Source organism: Tachyglossus aculeatus, chromosome 2 (assembly GCF_015852505.1).
Source record: "Tachyglossus aculeatus isolate mTacAcu1 chromosome 2, mTacAcu1.pri, whole genome shotgun sequence".
NCBI lineage: Eukaryota > Metazoa > Chordata > Mammalia > Monotremata > Tachyglossidae > Tachyglossus > Tachyglossus aculeatus.
The window spans coordinates 121,210,815-121,235,540 of NC_052067.1; the positions used below are offsets into that span (position 1 = coordinate 121,210,815).

General features: G+C 40.8%; 1 non-coding gene across 1 annotated transcript; it reads left to right on the top strand.

Annotated features, from left to right (window-relative positions):
* Positions 1–12,344: 12,344 nt before the first annotated feature.
* On the top strand, positions 12,345–12,482 carry LOC119924513. The gene has a single exon (XR_005449224.1). It is a non-coding gene; the product is annotated as a small nucleolar RNA SNORA7 (small nucleolar RNA).
* Positions 12,483–24,726: the final 12,244 nt, after the last annotated feature.

Sequence of the window (24,726 nt, forward strand, 5' to 3'; positions counted from 1 at the left end):
CAGATTCGAGACCTTGAAGCAGTAATATGCTTGTTTCTCCACTATATCCATAGGCAGTGCAAGTGAATGGATATTTGGGAGTTCCACTCCATGAGTATTCAGACACTATGCAGCTTTCTTTCATTATTCATTGTTACAAAGCTGCTCTTTTTCCTAGACACAGCCCCCCATTTCCTTCCCTAATAGCGCATTTCTAATTACCTTTAATCCCTTTCCAAAAATAGTCCTGAGCTCTCCATTCTACCATTGCTTAAACCTCTGGTCCTTCCTGTTTTTTATGTTTGTTGCTTTGTTTTGGCACTTGTGATTTATTGATAGCAATAAATTGATAATTTTATCTTCCTGACCAAGCAAATTACCTAGGATTTATGACTCAGTTACCTCCTGGTTTGACTATACTCATATTTTGGTGCTCTGTTAGCGGTGTACTCTTGGATATGGCTTTGTTTGATCCTTGTCATTCTCAAGACACCTATACAGGGTGCCTTATCTGTTAACACCTGTATTTAATCAGGAATAACAGATTTCATAAAGTCCCATTGTAAAAGCAGAAGAGCCTAGTAGAAAGATGTCAGAAGCCCTTGGGGTCTAATCCCAGCTTCACCACTTGTCTGCTGTGTGATCTTGGGCAAGTCACTTCATTTCTCTGGGCCTTAGTTACCTTGTCAGTGAAATGGAGATTTATGACTGAGTCCCATGTAGGGGATTGTGTCTAATGATTACCTTGTATCTACCCAGTGCTTAAAATAGTGCTTGGCACACAGTAAACACTTAACAAATACTATAAAAAATGTCCTCCACATGATGCGTGACATCATTACTTCACACTCGGGATAAGGATGTTAGAGTCACCTTTCCAGTTGAACTGAAAAAAATCCTGGACACGAGCCTCTCCCATCCTCACACTGGCTTCCCTGCACCACTCTCCCAGCCCAGCAGAGTCTGATCATACTAGCAGAAGTGGTGTGTGTTCAATAACTCTTATTACCGTTTACCTTGTCATACCTTAAGCTGTTGAGTCATCTCCAACCCATAGCAATGCCATGGACGCATCTCTCCCAGAACGCCCCACCTCCAACTGCAATTATTCTGGTAGTGTATCCATAGAGTTTTCTTGGTTAAAATATGGAAGTGGTTTACTATTGCCTTCTTCCATGCAGTGAACTTGGGTTTCCTCTCTCAACTCGCTCCCATGCTGCTGCTGCCCAGCACAGGTGGATTTTGACTTGTACAGATTGCCTTCCACTTGTTAGTCACTGCCCAATCTAGGAATGGAATAGATATGCCTCTACTTGACTCTCCCTCCCATAGTTGAGACTGGTAGAGTATACTGGAAACTCTCTCTCTGTCATGAAGTAGGGAGATTAGTTATTCCTAAAGAAGCTCTAGGGAAGTTGCCTTCTTGCACCAACACTGTTGTGGGTCTGACCAGCTCAGCTTCCTCACAGCCAAGGATTTTGGGGGTTGAGGAAGAAGAGAAGAGAATAGGTGAGAGAGTGATCCTCCACCCCCTGCTTGTCTCTCTGCAGATATAAGGGTTCTCTCTCCTTTCTGACTTACTGATATAAGTTAACAGTGACCATATTTGCCAACCCAGCTTGGAGCTTCAGTCCCTACATGCTTTGGGCTATGGTTGCTGTGAGCCTACAAGCTGCTGCTCCTCTTGTCTCCTGCATTAAATTTCTGTAAAAGACTATAGCAGCAAGGAGGGGAGGAGGGAGAGAGAGTGTGTTCAGCAGCAAGAGAAGGGTTAATTAGGTACAAAGTGTGCTTCCTTCTGCTGCAGTTGAGAACAAAAGGGAAGCATATTGCAGAGTGTTCTATCCTAACGTTTAGCCCCATATCTTTGGGTTTTAGCCCCATAGTATCATGCCTTAATCCCACTCTTCTAGAACTTCCTCCCCCTTCATATCTGACAGACTTTCACTCTCCCAATATTCAAAGCCTTTATTAAATGCACATCTCCTCCAAAAGGTTTCCTTAGGTAACCCCTCATTCCCTCTTTTCCCACTCCCTTCTCAATAACCCTTGCACAAGGACTTGAACTCTTTACTCACCCCTCCCTCAGCCCAGTAACATTTGCATACATACCCGTAATTCAATTGATTTATTTACATTAATGTCTGTATTCCTTTCTTGACTGTAAATTCACTGTGGGCAGGGAACATATACACCCATTCTGTTATATTGTACTCTCCCAAGTGCTTAGTACAGTACTCTGCACATAGTAAGCACTCAATAAATGTGATTGATAGATTTATTGATTATAGCAACTACTAGAAAAAATAAAATCTTTCCAAAACAGTATGAAAACTTCACTGTCAGGTAATGGAGTAATGGCTTTAGTGAGAGTCATCATCTTCCACAGGGTTCTGGCCTGCAGATAATATTTATTCAAAATCCTGTATAGCTACAGCCAAATTATGTATTATTTGGTAGCTCTGGTTCAGAATACTTCCATACAAAGAATTGCAAAATTCAAGTTTTGGGGATGTTATTTTTCCACCGGCTAAGTCTTGTAGATGCTGAGGGATTTCAATGTGCAGATTCACAAAGGCCCTATCAGAACTGGCCAGTCATGCCCTGTTCTGGGAATAGAAGGATCACTGACATGAATCAGGAAGGTTATTTAGAAATTGAACAACACATTAATAGCAGTATGGATGGAGTGGATTAGTTAAAAAATTATATACAAGTTGAAAAATTAAGAAAAGTTATTTTTGGTTTGTTTTCTTGGTGTAAACAGTGTGGGATTTTTGACACTATTAATATAGAACCTTCCAAGAAAGCAACTGAGAAATATTTATGCCAAACAATTACAGTGCAAAGCTTTATCTCACAACTTCAATCCTTAGCGGCCTTTAGAAAGAAACAGATATATGGCTAAAAACAAGACTTTCTAAACCTGACTAGGCTTCACTGTTTTAAATTTTGAAGAAATGGATTATTTAAATTATCAGATGATTTTAAGAGATTGCTTGCTTGAAATTTGAATGTTGTGCTTTTTCTCTCAAACTTTTCATAAAACATAGATAAAAGAATCACAATAAAGCAAAATGTGTTTAATTCACATTTCCAGTTGAGTAATGACATTTAATAATTATTATGTGTTTTACTTTTTTGCATATATATAGAAGTCCAGGTTTGTTGCATTACATTTAGAAAAATTAATTTGAGGGATGTTTAATCCAAGACATGGTGATATTACCATTGTGTTAATGAGGAATGATTAATGGATTGCCTTTAAAACCTTTTGATCTCCAGCCCTTTCATTCCTACCCTGCAGGTGACTTGAGGATGTTTCCATAGTTTAGAAAATATTACCACCCTTGGATTTTCTGAAACCATGCACTCCTGGTTTGCTCATCCTCTGTCTCCTCACCCTCTAACTATGGGAGTCCCTGAGGATCTGTTTTGGATCTTTCCCTATCTTCAATCTACACTGACTACAAAACAAAGCCACTTCCACATTTTAATCTTCAATCTATAGAGAATGACTCCCAAATCTATTTGGATCTCTCTCCTTGTCAGCCTTGCATTTCTTCCTGCCTCTAGAACTGTATCCAAATTGATTGTCTTTTGCTTAGAACAGTGCTTGAAACATAGTGAAGGCTTAACAACAAAATTTGTTAACAAAGTTAACAACAAACAACAAACAAACTTTTGTTGTTATCATTATTATTATTGTTTCCCACAAGCATCTCAAACAAAATCTGTCCAAACCTCAATGCCTCATCTTCTCTCTCGTTTTTCCTGAAAATTCCCATGACAGCTCACAAGACCATCAATTACTAGTCTGTAATATATACATATATACATGTATCATATTATATCATCATCTATCACCCGTGATTTCAACAAATCTTTAAAAGTCCATTTTCAGAAGGTAACAAATCCTGTCAATTCTCTCTCCACAGCTTTTCCAGAATTCACCCCAGCCTGATCAATTACTGGCCACCATTCTGGTCCAGGAACTTAGCATATCCCTGCTACTTACTTCATAAGCCTCCTTGTTGACCTCCCTGCTTCCAGGCTCTCCTATTGCTGGTTTGTACTGTATCCAACTTCCTGGATCATTTTTCTAATATGTCATTCTGCACGAATCTCCCCACACCTCAAAATCCCTCAGAACTTACCACCCCTTCTCCATTCCATCATTCTTCTTTGTCCTCCTCCATCAATGTTAACCCTCCAGGAGCCTCATACTCTTTATACCCTAGGAGGGTGGTGGCCATGGAGGCTGGGGGTTAGGGAAATGAATGCCCAAGGCAGGCACAAACCCTCCCTAGAAACCGGGGTACAGCAGACCACTCCGGAATTGGGACTTGCATGGTGTTATAAGACTTGGGGGAACCACAGCAGGGGTGGCAAGCACATATTTCCCTTCCTCCCCGACACTCGAGGAGCCAGAGGAGATGACTGTGGTGGGACAATGGGGCTAGGGACAGGGATGGATACTGAACTTTATTCTTTAGCAATGTTCTCTCTCTGTCTCACTGTCATTTCACTGTGTTCTGTGACTGGCAGATGTTCCAACTGAATCAGATCCTGACTGCAGCTACCATTCAGAGTGTGTCATAAGTCACCCCTTTCATCTGGGTGAAGGACAATCGGAAATGGGGAAACAGGGTCATAATCCATGAGAAGCAGCGTGGCTCGGTGGAAAGAGCACGGGCTTTGGAGTCAAAGGTCATGGGTTCAAATCCCAGCTCTGCCAATTGTCAGCTGTGTGACTTCGGGCAAGTCACTTAACTTCTCTGGGGCTCAATTCCGTCATCTGTAAAATGGGGATTAAGACTGTGAGCATCATGTGGGACAACCTGATCACCTTGTATCCCCCCAGTGCTTAGAACAGTGCTTTGCACTTACTTAACAAGTACCATTCAAACTTAGTATCATATACCCTCCCTACGCCCACTTAGTAGAGTAAGGAAAACAGTAGGTGCTTATATCTATAGTCAATTAATGTGATACCTATTATGTCAGCTCACATGAGGACCCAATTGTAAAGGGGTGGGAGGGAAACCTCTGCTGTGCAAGTATGTCATATTATAATTATAATAATGCTTTTCAATTCTACCTCATATTTACAATTAAAAATCAATGGAAGGACACTGAGGTAAATTTAGGGTTTTATAGAAGCTTGTGTATTCCATGAAAATAGACAACTAGAATCATTGACTCTTGTTATCAATGATTTTTTCATGTTCCCAGTCCCATCAATGGGCACTTCATGGGTGAAGCCTCATCACTGCCTCACAGAACAGCTAAATACCTACTTCACATTATTAATTAAAATAATGACAGTGTTTTTATTAATCCTTGGAATAAATGCAAGATGATTAGATTAGTCCTAGTCTCCATTCTGGATAAGGCTTACAGTCTAAAATGGAGAGACAACAGATAACTTTATCCCCATTTTATGATGAGAAGCAGGATGGCCTAGTGAATAGAGCACGATCTTGGGAATCAGGAGGACCTTGGTTCTCCATTTGTTTTCTGTGTGACTTTAGGTAAGTCACCTAACGTCCCTGGGTCTGTACCTTATTTGTAAAATAGGGATAAAGGGTATGAGACACCCAGGGAACATAGACTGTGTCCAACCGGATTACCTTGTATCTACCCCAGTGCTTAAAACAGTGCAGGACACATTGTAAACTCTTACCAACTACCATTTAAATAAACAAATGAAAAAGAATGAGGGAATGGAAGCATAGAAAAGCTAGGTTACTTGCCCTGTAGGCAGAGAAAGCTGGAATGAATATCTGTGTTTTCTGACTCACAATCAATCAGTCAATCAGTGATATTTATTGAATGCTTACTATGCTTTCAAGTGCACTGTGCTAAGCACTCGAAAAAATACAATATGATAGAATTGGTAGGTGTGATCCTTGTGCTCTTTCCATAGGGATACAATATGTACTTTCAGGAAAATTTATCCTATTAATAAATAGCTTCTAATATTAGCTTAAAGGTTTCCTCAGTCTAAGAAGCTACTAGTTGGCAATTTATTCATTTTAAGGCTAAGGTATTGCTCTGATCAATCAATCAATCAATTGTATTTATTGAGCGCTTACTGTGTGCAGAGCATTGTACTAAGTGCTTGGGAAGTACAAGTTGGCAACATATAGAGACAGTTTCTACCCAACAGTGAGCTCACAGTCTAGAAGGGGGAGACAGAGAACAAAACCAAACATATTAACAAAATAAAATAAATAGATATGTACAAGTAAAATAGAGTAATAAATATATACAAACATATATGCGGGTGCTGTCAGAAAGGGAAGGAGGTAAGATGGTGGGGATGGAGGGGGGACGAGGGGGAGAGGAAGGAGGGGGCTCAGTCTGGGAAGGCCTCCTGGAGGAGGTGAGCTCTCTCAGTAGGGCCTTGAAGGGAGGAAGAGAGCTAGCTTGGCGGATGGGCAGAGGGAGGGCATTCCAGGCCCGGGGGATGACGTGGGCCGGGAGTCGATGGCGGGACAGGCGAGAACGAGGTACGGTGAGGAGATTAGCGGCGGAGGAGCGGAGGGTGCAGGGTGGGCTGTAGAAGGAGAGAAGGGAGGTGAGGTAGGAGGGGGCGAGGTGATGGACAGCCTTGAAGCCGAGGGTGAGGAGTTTCTGCCTGGTGCGCAGATTGATTGGTAGCCACTGGAGATTTTTGAGGAGGGGAGTAACATGCCCAGTGTGTTTCTGGACAAAGACAATCAGGGGAGCAGCATGAAGTATGGATTGAAGTGGGGAGAGATACGAGGATTTGCGATCAGAGAGAAGGCTGATGCAGTAGTCCAGACGGGATAGGATGAGAGCTTGAACGAGCAGGGTAGCAGCTTGGATGGAGAGGAAAGGACGGATCTTGGCAATGATGAGGACCCTTTAGACCCTTTTTTTTTTTTCCAATTTCAACATCTGTTAGAGTGCAAAATCTATTACCAAATTCTTTTAGCTCTCCTACTGGTCAAGATTTATGTTGTCTTTATAAAACTTCTCAGTTGCTTTTGCACAACTCTGATGCTACCATTTTGGGAAATAAAAGTTTTATTACAGGTCTTCTAGATAATATAGGGGCATAAATAAATGCTGTTTTTCCTTTCTTTTTGCTTTATTTATCCTCTTTTTCTTGCTCACATTTATATGTGACCAAATTTATAGTGAATCTGAATGAAAGCAAGGAAAAATAAGAATGACGTTTAGTATCAATAAACATTGGAAACATTGGAATTAAAGGAAAATTAAGATTCCAGACTATTTCTAAGTTAAAGAAACAGTTTAGAAATTGGATATCTTCATGTTGGAGGCAGAAATTGTATATTGCATCTGTCTATCGATACACAGAAATGATAAAGAAGACATTAAAGAGAAAAAGACATTTGAAGTAGAAGAAGTATTTACAGTTGTATTGTTGCATTTTGCTTTAGAAAATGATGACAGGTTCTAGCCACAAGGAGTGATATGGCCAGTAGAAAAAATATGGGCCTGGTAGACAGCAGACCTGAGTTTGAATCCCAGTTCTACCACTTGCCTGCTAGTTGACCTTGAGCAGGTCACAACATCTTTAAGCCTCAGTTTCCTTATCTGTAAAATTGAGAATCATTAACTTCTTTATGGTATTCAAGTGCTTACTATGTGCCCTCGGGCACTGCAGTGAATGCTCGGGTAGATACATGAAAATCAGGATGGACACACCTCCGGGCACTTACGATGCTCCCAAGTTGGAGGGAGGAAGATTTAATTCTCATTTTACAAATGACGTCACTGAAACGCAAAGAAGTTAAGTGATTTGTCCAACATCAAACAGTCGATGAATGGCAGAGTCAGAACTAGATTTCAGGTCTTCTGACTCTTAGTCCCGTGTTCCTTCTACAAGACCATACTGCTTCCCTGTTCTCTCTCACCACTAGACTGTGAGGGACACAGTCTAATCCATGCTGACTAACTGTGCTTACAACAGTGCTTGACTCTTAACAGGTGCTTAACAAAAACCACTATTATTAAAAACAAATATGATTGACAATTCTTTCTATACTGAATATGCATAACTACAGTTCCTATTGCAGTGATTTCCTAACCACCTGTAATGTCAAAGGCTGTTCCAAATGGCCGCATATTTTCTTGATCTTCCCAAAGCACTTACTAACAGAAAGCTGAACTCTAATACCACTCTGATCTGTCTAGAGGCTTTGTGCCACATCAGTCCCCATAAACCTATTTGAAACTATAATTGACATCAATTTTAAAAATTCATTAAAAAATTATAAAACTTTAAAATATTTATTGCATTAATTCAGTTGCTAGAATATTGTATTGTAAACCATCTCTTCACGTTTCACTCATAAAGCTCACTTATGGTGAGAATTGCTTCAAAGATGTTCCAAAATCCTATTGTCTGTAATCCTTTCTTAACACTTGATATTCATGTTGGTTCACTGGTAATGGCAAGAAGATTAATGTGCTTTTTGGGTTGGGTCTCACGGTCATTCAATTTGGTTGGAATCTTAATGCAACCTTTTCATGATCTTATGACCATCCTTGGGAAATATCAGTAAACTAACAGGACAAAAAACAAGGCCAAATAAGACCACAGTATTTAAGTAAATAAAGGAATCAAAATTAATATTCCTGTTGCAACACAGAAAATGAAATTTAGACTAATCTAAAGTCTTTGGAATCATGTATCCCCCAAAACAGTAATATTTTCGAGGACTATAACTCCTCTGTATTGCAACATACTGGAAAATAGGGATGGGGAATCTGGGGAGGTTAGATTTGGGGTATAGAGGGGCAGGGAAGCCACTAGAAACAGGGAAGGAGAATCAAAGATGAAGAAGGCAATGGATAAGGATTTCCTGTGTGATTTTTCATCTGTAGTATCCTGTCATCATGCTGGGGATGACTCTGGAATGGAAACTAACAAATCACACCTAAGTTAATGGGAATACATACTTATTCATTCATTCATTCATTCAATCGTATTTATTGAATGCTTACTGTGTGCAGAGCACTGTACTAAGCGCTTGGGAAGTACAAGTTGGCAACATATAGAGATGGTTCCTATCCAACAGTGGGCTCACAGTCTAGAAGGGGAGACAGAGAAGAAAACAAAACATATTAACAAAATAAAATAAGTAGAATAAACATGTACAAACAAAATAAGTAAATAGAGTAATAAATACATACAAACATATATACAGGTGCTGTGGGGAGGAGAAGGAGGTAAGGTGGGGGGATGGAAAAGGGGAGGAGGGGGAGAGGAAGGAGGGGGCTCAGTCTGGGAAGGCCTCCTGGAGGAGGTGAGCTCTCAGTAGGGCCTTGAAGGGAAGAAGAGAGCTAGCTTGGCGGATATGCAGAGGGAGGGCATTCCAGGCCAGGGGGATGACGTGGGCCGGGGGTCGACGGTGGGACAGGCGAGAACGAGGCACAGTGAGGAGATTAGTGGCAGAGGAGTGGAGGGTGCGGGCTGGGCTGTAGAAGGAGAGAAGGGAGGTGAGGTAGGAGGGGGCGAGGTGATAGAGAGTCTCGAAGCCGAGGGTGAGGAGTTTCTGCCAGATGTGTAGGTTGATTGGTAGCCACTGGAGATTTTTGAGGAGGGGAGTAACATGCCCAGAGTGTTTCTGGACAAAGAGAATCCAGGCAGCGGCGTGAAGTATGGATTGAAGAGGGGAGAGACAGGAGGATGGGAGATCGGAGAGGTGGCTGATACAGTAATCCAGACGGGATAGGATGAGAGCTTGAACAAGCAGGGTAGCGGTTTGGATGTAGAGGAAAGGACGAATCTTGGCAATGTTGCAGCGGTGAGACTGGCAGGTTTTGGTGACGGCTTGGATGTGAGGGGTGAACGAGAGAGCGGAGTCGAGGATGACACCAAGGTTGAGGGCTTGTGAGACGGGAAGGATGGTAGTGCCATCAACAGTGATGGGAAAGTCAGGGAGAGGGCAGGGTTTGGGAGGGAAGACAAGGAGTTCAGTCTTGGACGTGTTGAGTTTTAGGTGGTGGGCAGACATCCAGATGGAGATGTCTTGAAGGCAGGAGGAGATGCGGACCTGGAGGGAGGGAGAGAGAGCAGGGGCAGAGACGTAGATTTGGGTGTCATCAGCGTAGAGATGATAGTTGAAGCCGTGGGAGCGAATGAGGTCACCAAGGGAGTCAGTGTAGATCGAGAACAGAAGGGGACCAAGAACTGAACCTTGAACCTTGAGGACCCCCTACAGTAAGGGGATGGGAGGGGGAGGAGGAGCCTGCAAAAGAGACTGATAATGAACGGCCAGAGAGATAAGAGGAGAACCAGGAGAGGATGGAGTCTGTGAAGCCAAGGTTGGATAGCGTGTTGAGGTGAAGGGGGTGGTCCACAGTGTCGAAGGCAGCCAAGAGGTTGATGATACAGCCATGCATGATTCATACATGCATGTTATATTATTGCTCTATAGCAGGGTAGGTTTGTTTTCGTTCTGATGGGTTTGTACAGCTTCTAGCTTTACTCATGTACTTCTTCCAAATTTTATCAATTTCACATCAATTCTATCCGTCACTCTGGGACTCATGATCTTCCCACTAGGCATCTTGCTCTGATGGTGCACTCCAAAGCAATTAGTTCAGTTCACTTAAGATCAATTGATTTCAGCAGTGTTGTGGTAGTGTTACATGAGCCTACAGAGTTTCTGTATGATTGGTCTTTGATACTGTTATGATCAGTCTAGCTCAATTTATCTTCAGCTTTTGAATACTATCACTGGTCATGAATATTTATTATTTGATCGTTAAATCATGAGAAAGACTTAACTATGGAAATGATCGTAAAGAGTTTCAAAGTATGAATGATCTATTTCTTGTTTTGCTGTTCTCTTAATTAGAAGATGATATTGCATGAAGGGAAACATAAAAGATTAGACGATGCAGTGATGGTACACAGATAAAAGTGTACAAGTTAGCTTTAAAAGAGGGATGATAAGTACTAAGAGACTCAAACTAGCTATAAAATTTGCACTTCAATAGGTGAAGAAAGTTCTTGTGTGAAAAGTTTTAAAAATCTGTGTCAAGTATTTGCATGGTGAACTTAATGATTGTTGCAGAAGTTGGGAAATATGACAATTATTTGAAAACTACAAAAATATAAAGAATACATGCCCTAATATAATATAAAGGTAAGGATAAATAAAACCTAAAACATCATGAAGGGCTAGCAAAATGGAAAAATTTTAGCTTCGGTGATCTCAGATCTTCAAATAGTTTTTCAAGTATTTTTCCTGTACTTATTTAAGTTTTTGCATTTTTGTTGTTCCTTTTTTCATTTTCTCAAGTCTTTTCTTTCTAAAGTGTTGCCTAGATTTCATAGTTGGGAAAAATGGGTAGTCTATAAAATATATTTGGATACACACTTTGTCATGAAACTACCTTCCCAGGTAGAAAGGTGAATTAAGTAAACACAAAGATACATATAGAAAGACAGGGAGATATGGATATGGAAGGGAGCCATGACAAGTTAGCACTATGGCATTTAATCAATCAGTCAATTGATCGTGTTTATTGAGTACTTGCTATGTGCTCAACACTGTCCTAAGCACTTAGGAAACTACAATGCAACGCAACTTGCAGACACGTTCCCTGCCCATAATGAGCTTACAGGCTAGAGGGGGAAGCAGACATTAATATGAATAATATAAGTTTAGAAATTTCAGTCTCTTATCCTGAAGTTAACATCTGCCCCAGATACCAGAGTTTTCTCTATTAATTTTTTTCCCAGATTTTTAATTTTCAGGATGTATTTGAACCATCATTACCTATATAACTTTTCACTCTCTATCCCTTACCTCCCCAGCTCCTATAGTATTCATTCATAGTCAAAGATGATGACAGTGACAATGAAATTCACTTCAATGTTGACTGATAAGGCCAATGCATGTCCCATTGCCCGGCACATTGTGCACATAAGATGATTATCTCTTGTTGTGCTTTACTGTGTTATATTTTATCACCTGAGGTTTTTTTTCCACTTTCTTTCTTATCTCTTATTGCCTATGTAGTGCAAAAGATTCACTCAATTTCTTGATGGTGGTAGCACAACCTTGTACATCATTAGTAAATAACTTCCAGTTTTTACCTGGGATGCAGCCCTGTCTGAATATGTATATGTATATATATATACTTTGGCATTAAAGCATTTTACTGCCTTCCTGGTTTTGGATATCTTAATTGAGACACTATGTTCAGAAGCTGCTTGGATATTCTCATGTGCTCCACCTACTATGGTTTTTGTTAAGGTGATCACAGGTTCTTGGGAAAATGAAATCATTACAAAGAGTGGTGTTTGTTTACCTGACTTGCAATCTGATGTATGGTATGGCCCATAAATCCTCTTCTCAGGGTCATAGCTGGAGAGTTTCCAGTACTCTACTAGTTTCGACTAAGGGAGGGAGAGTCAAGCAGAGGAATACCCATTCCATTCCTAGCTTGGGCAGTGACTAGCGAGTGAAAGGCAATCTGCTTCAAGTCAAAACTCACCTGTGCTGGGAACAGGCAGCATGAAAGAGAGTCTAAGGAGGAGACTCAAGTTCACCATGCAGGAGGAAATGGTAAACCACTTCCATATTTTTAACTAAGAAAACTCTCTGGATGCACTATCAGAATGATTGCAGACGGAGGTGGGGTGTTTTGGAAGAGTTGTGTCCATGGAGTTGCTATGCGTTGGAGAGGACTTGACAGCAAAAGAATGGCCCAAAGATGGTGCTGATAATACTAATAACATTAATAATAATGATGGTATTTGTTAAGTGCTTACTATGTGTCAAGCACTGTTCTAAGCTCTGGGGGAGATACAAGGTCATCAGGTTGTCCCATGTGGGGCTCACAGTCTTAATCCCCACTTTACAGATGAGGTAACTGAGGCACGGAGAAGTGAAGTGACTTGCCTAAGGTCACATAGCAGACAAGTGGCGGAGCCGGGATTAGAACCCATGACTTTTGACTCCCAAGCACAGGCTTTTTCCACTGAGCCATGCTGCTTCTCCTGATGAAACAAATTGCTCAAAGAGCTGTTGTGGAGTCCAGGTTTCATAAATATAGAAAAGGCTGAATAGCACTATAGCTCCTTCGGCCTTTCATTTAATCTGGAATCTAATACCATACTGTTTTGACACTAATAATAAAATAATTATATCAATAATTATAGTTGTGGCAGTGGTTAAGTGCTTGGGTGAGTGTTAGGACAGATACAGGATAGTCAGGTTCAATCAGTCATGTTTATTGAGCTCTAACTATCTGCAGAGCTAAGGACTTGAGAGTGTAAAATAGAATTAGAAGGCATGCTCCCTCCCCATAACAGGCTTATTGTCTAGAAGGGAAGAGAGTTTAATGTGAATTAACAAGTAATTTATAATGTATTATTTAAAGATATGTACAAAAGGGCTATGAGGTTGGGTATGGGGAGAATATTAATTGTCCAAAGGTCACAGTTTAAAGTGCATAGATGACACAGAAGAAAGAATGACCTAGAGAAAAGTGTGCTTAATCAGGGAAGGCCTCTTGGAGGAGATGTGACCTTAATAATGCTTTGAAGGTGGAGAGAGTGGTGGTATGGCATATATGGAGGGTAAGGGAGTTCCAGGCTAGAGAGATGGCATGGGAAAGGGGTCAGTGGTGAGATAGAACAGATCGGTGCACAGTGAGTAAACTGGTACTAAACAAATGGAGTGTGTGAGCTGGATTGTAGATTTTAGGGAAAGAACACCAGAAGGTTTCAACTGTGCCTCATTCTCGCCTGTCCCACCGTTGACCCCTGGCCCACATCCTACTTCTGGCCTGGAATGCCCTCCATCTTCATATCCACCAAACTAGCTCACTTCCCCTCTTCTAAGCCCTACTGAAAGCTCACCTCCTCGAGGAGGCCTTTCTAGAGATTAGCACGGTGAGGTAGGTTGGGGCAAGTTGAATGAGTGCTTTAAAGCCAATGGTAAAGAGCTTCTGTTTGGTGAGAGGGTGGTTGGACAGCGATTGGAAGTTCTTGAGAAGTGGAGAGACATGAACTGAACTTTTTTGTTCTAAACGATTCATGCAGCATAGTGAAGTATCGATTGGAGTGGGGAGAGACAGAAAGCCGGGAGATCAGCAAGAAAGCAGAAGCAGTAGTCAAGGCAGGATAGAATAAGTACTTGGATCAGCATGGTAGCAGATTGGATGGTGAAGAAAGGAATGATTTTAGCCATGTTGTGAAGACAGAACCGACAGGATTTTTGCTGACAGGTTGAATATGTGGTTAGAATGAAAAAAGATGAGTTGAGGACAGTGCCAAAGTTACGGGATTGGGAAGTAGGGAGGATAGTGGTATTGTCACAGTGATGGGAAAGATGGGGAGTACAGGGTTTGTGTGAGAAGTTAAAGAGTTCAGTTTTGGACATATTTAATTTGAGGTGTTGGCTGGACATCCAAGTAGCTGTGTCAAGACAGAAGGAAATGCAAAATTTCAGGGAAGGACAGAGGTCAGTACAGGAGATGTAGATTTGGAATAATCTGCTTAGAGATGGTAATTGAAGCTATGGGAGCAAATGAGTTCTCCAAGAGACTAGGTGTAGATGGAGAATAGAAGGGAACCTAGAATTGAGCTTTGAGGGACCTCCTACTGTCAGAGAGTGGGAGGTAGAGGAAGAGCCAGAAAAAAGAGACTAAGAAGGAGTGTTCAAAGGGGTAAGAGGAGAACCAAGAAAGGACAGTGTCAGTGAATCTTCGGTTGGACAATGTTTTAAGGAGAAGGGGGTGATCTACAATGTCAAAGATGGGTGAGAGGTCCAGGAGGATTAGGACGTAGTAAACATTGTCAGATTTGTTGTGACGAAGGTCATTGGTTACCTTAGAGAAGGCCATTTCTGTGGAATGAAGGGAGAAACAGCCAGATTGGGGGGGATCTAAGAGAGACCTGGAGGATAGAAAGGGAAGATAGTAGGTCTAAACAACTCTCTCAAGAGGTTTGGAGAGAAATGATAGGAGGCAGATGGAGCAATAACTGAAGGGAGCCATGGGGTCAAGGAGGGTTTTTTTAGGGCAGGGGCTACATAAGCACATTTGAAAGCAGTGGGGAAGAATCCATTAGAAAGCAAACACTTGAGGATAGGAGCCAAAGAAAGAAGGAGGGAGGGGGTGAGTGTTTATGAAGAGATGGGGTCATAAGCATAGGTGGAGGGGGTAGATTTAGAGAGGAAATGAGATTTAACCTTGTACTACTGATAGAAACATAGGGAGAGTTGAAGAGGGTAGAGGAGGAGGAGGAGGACTGTATTGGAGAGGAGCAGGGGAGATTTTAGGGAAAGAACACCAGAAGGTTTCAACTGTGCCTCATTCTCGCCTGTCCCACCGTTGACCCCTGGCCCACATCCTACTTCTGGCCTGGAATGCCCTCGATCTTCATATCCACCAAACTAGCTCACTTCCCCTCTTCTAAGCCCTACTGAAAGCTCACCTCCTCCAGGAGGCCTTCCCAGACTAAGCCTCCTTTTCCTCTGCTCCTCCTCCCCTCCCCATCGACCCTACTCCCTCCCTCTGCTCTACTACTTCCCTGACCCACAGAACTCGTATATATTTGTACATATTTATTATTCTATTTATTTTATTTATGACGTATATATATCTAGAATTCTATTTATCTATTTTGATGCTATTGATGTCTATCTACTTGTTTTGTTGTCTCTCCTCCTTCTGGACTGTGAGCCTGTTGTTGGGTAGGGATTCTTTATCTGTTGCAGAATTGTATTTTCCAAGCACTTATTACAGTACTCAATAAATAAGATTGAGTGAATGAATAAATTTTGTTGATGAACTAGGTTCGTTCATTCATTCATTAATTCAGTTGTATTTATTGAGCTCCTACTGTCTGCAAATCACTGTACTAAATGCTTGGGAGAATACACTATAACAATAAACGGAAAAGTTCCCTGTCCACAGTGAGCTCACAGTCTAGGTTCTCCGGTCATTAGGGAAAAGAGACGATGGGGGTGGGGTAACAGGAGATTTGAGAAGGGAGATAAATGTCTGGAACAGCTGGTGGGAACAGTGAGTTGTAGGCAATCATCATTCCATAGTCTAAGCAAACTGTAAAAAGGAAGGAGAATAGTTGTTCAATCCCTCTTTATGGAAGTGGAAACTGAGACACAGAGAAGTTAAGTAACTTACCCATGGTCACAAAGCAGGCAAGTTGCAGAGCAAGGATTAGAACCTAGGTCCTTTGACTTTCAGGCTCCTGCTCTTTCCACTAGTCCGTTCTGCTTCTTGCTACACTCAATTTGACAGTCTTCCCAAGATATGCTAGCTTTTTATATTTTGTTTTTCTATTTTCTGTCCTATCAAAGTGTCATTAACAGACTTGCCCTCCAGTGACAAAATGTTGTGATGGTGTTTAGCTTTTATTGACGTCTCTGCAGAATTGTATTATCTATTGTGTGACCTCAGGCAAGTCACTTAACTTCTCTATATTTCAGTTATGTCATCTGTAAGATGGCAATTAAGACTGTGAGCCCCTTGTGGGATGTAGACTGTGTCCAACTTGATTAGTCTGTATCTTCCCCAGTGCTTAGTACAGTGCCTGACATATAGAAAGTGCTTAACAAATGCCACTAAAAAAAAATCTTTGTCTACAATGAGACAAAAGCCATCTCTACTCTCTACTATTACTGTGATAGCATAAACAAGGCTAAATGATGTCTAGCTTCTAACTCCCAATTTAATCCACCTGAAGTACCTGAAATGAAGTTATCCAAATATTGATGATATTTTGTGATTGTAATTGTACAAGGGCTAGCACAACCTTCATCACAATACAGAGTGATTAAATAAGATTATATTTTTGAAGTTGTTTTAGCAATGTTTAAATTGATTTGAATCCCACTAGGTGAAGTGCACTGCACTAGACAGATAAAAGCCTGTTCTGATTTTAAATGAGTAAAGATATTTCAAACTCCAAGTAACCTTTTCCATTTTTTCCACTAAGTTTACTATTGAAGACTGCATAATGAGTAAATTACCCATTTTTAAATTCAAATCAGTTTCCTTTTATCATTTCCTCAGAGGCTTTGGAGAACATCTCCATAGTCTTTTCTATACAATTAATATTTCTAATCCTATAAAAGAGGTATCCAGTCACCCAGTAGCCTTGTTTAGGGCTGGAAAATAATTCCATTCCTTTTCTTCTTTCTTCCAGCTACATCCCAGCTGAGTTCATTTTTTTTTTAAAAAAAGGGGAGTGGATAGGTAAGACTATTGCATCTGGGTTTTCTAAAATATAAAAAAAACCCTAATTTGTGAGATCCAATGTAGACCTACTACAGTGTGGTCATACACTGCAGTTCATGGATGATAAAGTGTGAAGATTATTTAACATTTTCTTTATGCTATATTCCTATTTGAACATCATCAAATCATATTCTTGTCTTCTTGACTTTAGTGTTCATGTTCATCTATATAATCTGGTTATATAATTTTCAAGGCTTTGTAAGCATTAATATTTGGCTACTAATTCTCCTGGATGGATGAACCTAATTTTTAAATTACTAGATTTCATGGTTTTCATTTACAAATGTGTATTTCATTCAGAATGGAGCTAATCTTAGGAGTGTTCTACATCCACTTACAAGAAACCTTTCCAAAGCTGAGACTAAAAGACTGGGAAGATGAGTAGTGAGGAAACAAAGTAGAACACACATGAAAAGTGTGGTGTAGGTGGCTTAAAATGGGGTGATCATTATGTGTGGCATAAATAAGGTATTCTAAAGCCTTATTTTTACAATGTAGCATTTCTGTTGTAAATAGTTTACCATAATAAATGTCAGATAACATCAGGTCTGTGTGGGATGAAGTCACACTTAGATCTAAAATGAGGGATGTCTCTTGTAATATGGGACAGTTGAGAGATACCTTATGCTCTGTACTTTCAAATTAGTAGTTCCATCTGTTTTAGTTGTTATTTTATACTAAAACATTCTTATATGGATAATTGAGAATTTAAAGCTTGTATTGCAGTGGGTCTCTTTCATCTATGATATAATCTCTTGAAGGCATAAAGTCCATGCTAAAGAAACTGAAAATATTTAGATCTGTCATTCAAGTTCTTTGTTTCACAATTATTTCTGTAAGGCCCTAAGTACTTGGACCTGTGCCTAGTTTCATGCTGAATTAGCAATACTGACTTTTTGTTTCTTTATGCTTCAAGCAGTATTTATAATATATGATCCTTTTTATCAGTCATGCCAGTACTGAATAAATAGCATTATATTTTGGGCCACAAATGCTTTTGGTGGAAGGTGATGAGGCAGAGAGAGGAATTTGGAAAGAATTAGGGAGGGAAGAGTATAAAGCGGGGAGAGGAGGGATAGAGCTTTACTGTATTTTAAAAGTATGTGACATCTAATAATGGGTTATTTTTACTTTGGCATGATATGGACCAATGGGTTTTTGATGTCTGGTATTTTGTTATTACAAATGTGACAGCTTTTACACTAACAGATCCTCAATCTGTTATGTCCCGAGTCAACCATCAAAGAAAATTAGGATAGTTTCACAGGATCTGCTTTGATAGTGTGGATGCTTTTATTTCAGTAACCAGAAATCTAGAGGATCGAAAATCAATTTGGTGTGATCTATTCTAATTCCTGATAGTCTCAAAGCTTCTGCTCATGAAAAACTCCTCCTCTCTTGATGGCAGTACACCCCACTAGTCTGTGTCATGGTGGCCTCCTGGAATTCAGATGTTATGCCTGACTGTCTGAAGCTGTGATTCATGAAATCCACTGAGTGTTCTCTTTCCCCTCTGCTGTCAGTCACCTTTTTCCTCTCACTATTGTAGCAGCTGTTTGAATAGTCTTCGGTCATTTATCATAAATGCATGCCCCCATGCCCCATCCATAAAACAAATAGGACAAAAAAATACTTTAGTAGGCTTACATGGTTTGGACTGAATTCTGCTTGGATGCCATTTGAGGTTGAGTATAGCATCTAAGTGCACATAGGCGACTACTCAACAGGGTGTTTGGCGAGTCTCCGGAGTGGGTGTAGAATTTAAAATAGCTGAGAAGGTTTGAGAACTCTATGACTCCATTGTATGCCTCTGCTTAAGAAGAGCAACCCCTTCTTCTTCTTGCTGCACACTAAGGTAGTTTAGTTCTTCTCTCTACTATACACAGAACAAACATTTGCTATAAGCAAAACAAACATCAGTGGATAGATGGAAGTTCACTGGAGCAGATAGGCCAGCCTGGAATGCAGTTTTTGGGAAAGAAGTTGCTTTCCTTGAGCAAAGCTGTTCAGAGATTGTGATGCCAAGGGAAAGATGGAAAAACAGAAATCTGCCCTTCGTAGTATAAACCCATTAGTACAGCACAAAGCTATCTTAAAATGCAAACAAAACTGTAGGTGTCATACTCACACATCAGTCTTTTCTGACACATTTATTTCATGGTTAAGACCTTACTCTCAATAATGTCATTCTCAAAAATAGAAAACAGGTATATACTTAAAAAAGGCAAAAAAGTAAAAGAAAAAAAATCAAGTCCAAAGGCTAACATGGACATTGCCAGGCTGTCAGAATGTGGAAGCAGAGTAGTATTAATCACCAGATAAAATTAAAGGTTTATAGAGTCGTATGTTACCCATTCTTCTCAAAGCCTGGAGCTCTAAGGCCTGAATGCTTCATGGATAGTCCCAGACAATGAATTATTTGAGTATGGTCTTGAGCATCATTTACGGGCTATATTTAAAATCAAATGGCAACGAAGATTTACAAAGAACAAAGTCCTGGAAAGTAATCAGCTTCCTAAAAGTGAAGCTCCCCTCTGAGTCACACCTGGAGAGTTTCCAGTAATCTACTAGCCTTGATTATGGGAGAAGAGTCAAGCAGAGGCATAGTTTGAAAGTAGCCATTCCATTCCTAACTTGGGGCAGTGGCTACCAAGTGGAAGATGATCTGCTAGACTGTGAGCCCACTGTTGGGTAGGGACCATCTCTATATGTTGCCAACTTGTACTTCCCAAGTGCTTAGTACAGTGCTCTGCACACAGTAAGCACCCAATAAATATGATTGATTGATTGCTACAAGTTAAAATAATAATAATAATAATAGCATTTATTAAGCACTTACTATATGAAAAGCACTGTTCTAAGCACTGAGGAGGTTACAAGGTGATCAGGTTGTCCCACGGGGGGCTCACAGTCTTAATCCCCATTTTACAGATGAGGTAACTGAGGCACAGAGAAGTTAAGTGACAACTGGCAGAGTGGGATTTGAACCCATGACCTCTGACTCCAAAGCCCATGCTCTTTCCACTGAACCACATTAGAGAGGAGTAAATTAGACTGGGAAACAAATTCCTGGGAGGTAGAGGAACATGAGGAAGAGGAGGGGAGATTATTAGAACACATACATGCCATCTTGTGGTGTATAAACTAGGGTAGGGACTTGCCAAATGGGTACTTGATATTAGGAGATAATTAATAGTCCACTGAACCATGCACGAAGTGATAGATTAAATTTTGCCATGACCATTCAGTGTTTTCAGAGTTTGAGTATGTGATAAAACTTGAGGGGAAATGTATCGTAAAAAGCAACATGGCCTAGTGGATAGAGCACAGGCCTGGGAGTCAGAAGGACCTGGGTTCCAATCCCGGCACTGCCACTTATCCTCTGTGTTACCATGAGCAAGCCACCTGACTTTTCTGGACCTCAGTTACCTCATCTGAAAAATGGTGATTAGGACTGTGAGTCCTGTGTGGGACATGGACTGTGACCAACCTGATTTCCTTGTATCTACACCAGCACTCAGAACCATGCCTGGCACATAGTAAACGCTTAACAAATACCATTAAAAAAAGGCAACTGTGACTAAGGAGTACAATCTGTTTGGGAAGACAAAGGGAAATTGGAGCAGTTGAGTCCCTCTGCATAGCATCAAGAGTAGGACCTCGGCCATTTCAAGGTTCATGAAATGCAGATAAATTGCCAACTGTAGACTTCATCTTCCTGGTGCCCCAGCAACTTCCACTTCCATCCACAGCCTACTCAAATAAATACAGGAGGAGCGGATACTAAACAGTAGAGGCTTTGAACACAAAGCTTGGAAATGGCACCCTGGGATGCCATTGGATTTGGATTTCCACTTGCATTTGTAGCCCCCTCCCTCAGCTCCATAGCACTCATGTACATATCTGTAATTTATTTATTTATATTAGCCCCCTCCTCCCAGACTGAGCCCCCTCCTTCCTCTCCCGCTCCTCCCCATCCCTCCACCCTACCTCCTTCTCCTCCCCGCAGTACCGGTATATATGTTTGTATGTATTTATTACTCTACTTATTTTACTTGTACATATTTACTATTCTATTTTATTTTGTTAATATGTTTTGTTGTCTGTCTCTCCTTCTAGACTGTGAGCCTGCTGTTGGGTAGGGACCATCTCTATATGTTGCCAACTTGTACTTCCCAAGTGCTTAGTACAGTGCTCTGCACACATTTAGCGCTCAATAAATATGATTGACTGAATTAACATCTGTCTCCCCCTCTAGTGTGTAAGTTCAATGTGGGCAGGGAGCATACCTACCAACTCTGTCATATTGCACTCTTCCAAGCACTTAGTGCAGTGCTCTGCACACAGTAAATGCTCAGTAAATATGATTGACTGATGAACAAGGATTGCAAAATGAAGCTTCTTCAGGACAGGTATCACAAATTAAACTTCTTCTGCCTATTGCCAAATGCCTAATAGAAACTCAGTCAGTAATGCTGACTGATTGACCCCTGTGAAATTTTCCTTTGAATTCTGTGTTGGTTCTGAGATTTTCCATCCCTCTCTATAAGAACATTACTCATAACTCATGAAAGAATGGTCCATCCAGCTGAGGATCCCATCTATGACAGTGACACAAAAGGATGCTTGGACCATTTTATACAGTTACATATTCAATCAGTGCAAATAACCTTTCAAAAACCTTGGACAGTTACATTCCAGTGAAGAAGAGGAAAGTTTCCATTTTCCTCTTCACATCATCCCCCCAAAGTTTTTCCCAACAAGACAAATAAGGTGAACAAGCCCATTTCACGCAATGGGGTATTTGCTGATAGTGGTCCATCCTCTCCCATTTTAAACATCTCAAACAATGGGAGTCGTACTCTTTTGCCTTGGACTATTACCCTAGAGTCTAATAGACCTCACATTAAGAAGATTTTCAATTGGTAATCAACCTAAATTTCCCTTTTCTTAATTTCATCCTATTACTCCTCTTCCTCTCCTCTTGTATCACCCAGCATTTCCTCCCCCATTAGTGATTGAACCTCCCAATTACTATTAGAGGGTTAGTGAACTTCCCCCATCATCATTTAATCAGGCTACAGGTATTTAATCCTATTCATCACATTCATCGGGCACTTCACACCTGCCCTGCTCCAAGTGCCTTTGTTACTGCCAGGTGATTGGACATTAACAGTTGGTAACAGACCAGAGAACTTTGAATCTTAAATGGGGAAGTACATCTTGTTGTAGCTAAATTTGCCTTCTCCTGTCCCTTACATATAAATGAAAGAAATATATGAATGTGGGATAGGTTATTTTCACTTGTCTATTTGTAATTTGTTTGGTCTGACATGCTCTTCAATAATTGCTCCTTTAAATTTTATAGATTGCATTTGCCTTTCACGTTCCTAAGAAACACAAAAATGATATATTGACTGACAAACAATAATGGCTTGTCCACTGAAACTATTTGTTAGTGTATTGATACTGGCAATTTTTATTTCTCCACCCATCATTCATTATCTGCGGGGACAGTTCAGGGAGTAAAAATAAAAGTTTCCACTTTCTATTTGCTTCATACAACAGATGGTTCCTCTCACGACTGTGACCAACTCCTTATGAATTTTATTGAATGAGAATGATGTCCTTGGGCTTCATCAGCTGTAGTAGTAGTTTACAATTCAAGATTTTCAAAAGTTCTAGAGAAGGGGTGGGCAAACGTTTTCCACAGAAGAGCCTAATGAACAATTTAAACATACAAGAACATAGTTTCTTTCATTGTAAAGGTGTGAATTTGATTAATAATAACAATAATTGTAATTATAATGATGATGATGAAATTGTGTCCTCATGGAAAGAGCACAAGCCTGGAAGTCAGAGAACCTGGGTTCCAATCCCAGCTCTGTCACATGTCTTCCATGTGACCTTTGGCAAGTCACTTAACTTCTCTGTGCCTCAGTTATATACTGTGTAAAATGGGGAAATTACAACTGTGAGCCCCATGTAGGACATGGACTTTGTCCAAGCTGATGATCTTGTATCTAACCCAGCACTTAATACAGTGCCTGACTCACAGTAAGTGCCTAACAATATTATAACAACAATAATAATAATAATAATAATAATAATAATAATAACAATGAAATAACAATAACTGAAAGTTGATATTGTACTTATATAGCAATTTTATAATGGAAATTAGAGAGGGTAGAAATAGAAAAACACAGAGAAAGGAGAGGAGAATAATTCACTAATAATTGTTAATAATAATTATGGTATTTGTTAAACACTTACTGTGTGCCAGGCACTATAATAAGCACTTGGGTGGATACAAGCAAATTGGGTTGGACACAGTTCCTGTTCCACGTGGGGTTCCCACTTGATCCCCATGTTACAGATGAGGAAAGTGAGGCACAGAGAAATGAAATCAATCAATCAATCATATTTAGTGAGTGCTTACTGTGTGCAGAGCACTGGACTAAGCGCTTGGGAAGTACAAGTTGGCAACATATAGAGATGGTCCCTACCCAATGACTGGCTGTCTCCCCCTTCTGGACTGTGAGCCCGTTGTTTGGTCTCTATATGTTGCCAACTTGTACTTCCCAAGTGCTTAGTACAACGCTCAATAAATATGATTGAATGAATGAATGTCACCCGTCCTCCGGGGATGGGTTCGTTCAGTGATCGGTAAGGAGTGAGAGAGAGAGAGAGAGAACGGAAAGCCTGAATTTTATATAAAATTTATTCCGCGAGGCAAATTGAATTGTGTAATTGTTTAGGCACAATGGATCGAACTTCCCTTTCGGAGGAATGTAATCAATTAGCAATATTGGAACTTCCCTAATGGGAGGAATGCACTCATTCGTTAGTCGCACGTGGGTGAGGCTACTGGCTCTCATCGGATGTTCTCCCTACACGGCAGGAGCCCACTTGAGTTCTCCCACCACGTGTTTTCGCCCCTGGGAAGAATTCACTTTTGTGCATTGCCCGTGCACGTGGTGAGGTGGCTAACTCTCATCCCGTGCTCTCCCTATAGGGGAGGAACTCACTTCTGTTCCCCATCTGCAGCGGGGCACCTGGTTCCCACCCAAGGGGGTTCAGCGAGACACTCACCCATCTCATGGCCCTTCCCTCTGTGTGTTGGTCTGGTTGCAGAGTGGCCATCTGGTGTCCTTGGCAGAGGAAGCGAGACACGTGGACCACCACCAATCAATCAATCATATTTATTGAGCGCTTACTGTGTGCAGAGCACTGTACTAAGCGCTTGGGAAGTACAAGTTGGCAACATATAGAGACTGTCCCTACCCAACAGTGGGCTCACAGCCTAAAGTCCACTACTGCTCCATCTCGATCTTATGGCCAGAAGGTCAGAGGTCACAGGTATTTATATCACCTGTGGCTTGAGCCACTCCCGTTTCCATCCTCCGCTTGCTCAGTCTCCGCTTCTTTCATCCTCCATACCTTATTTGGTCGGCAAAG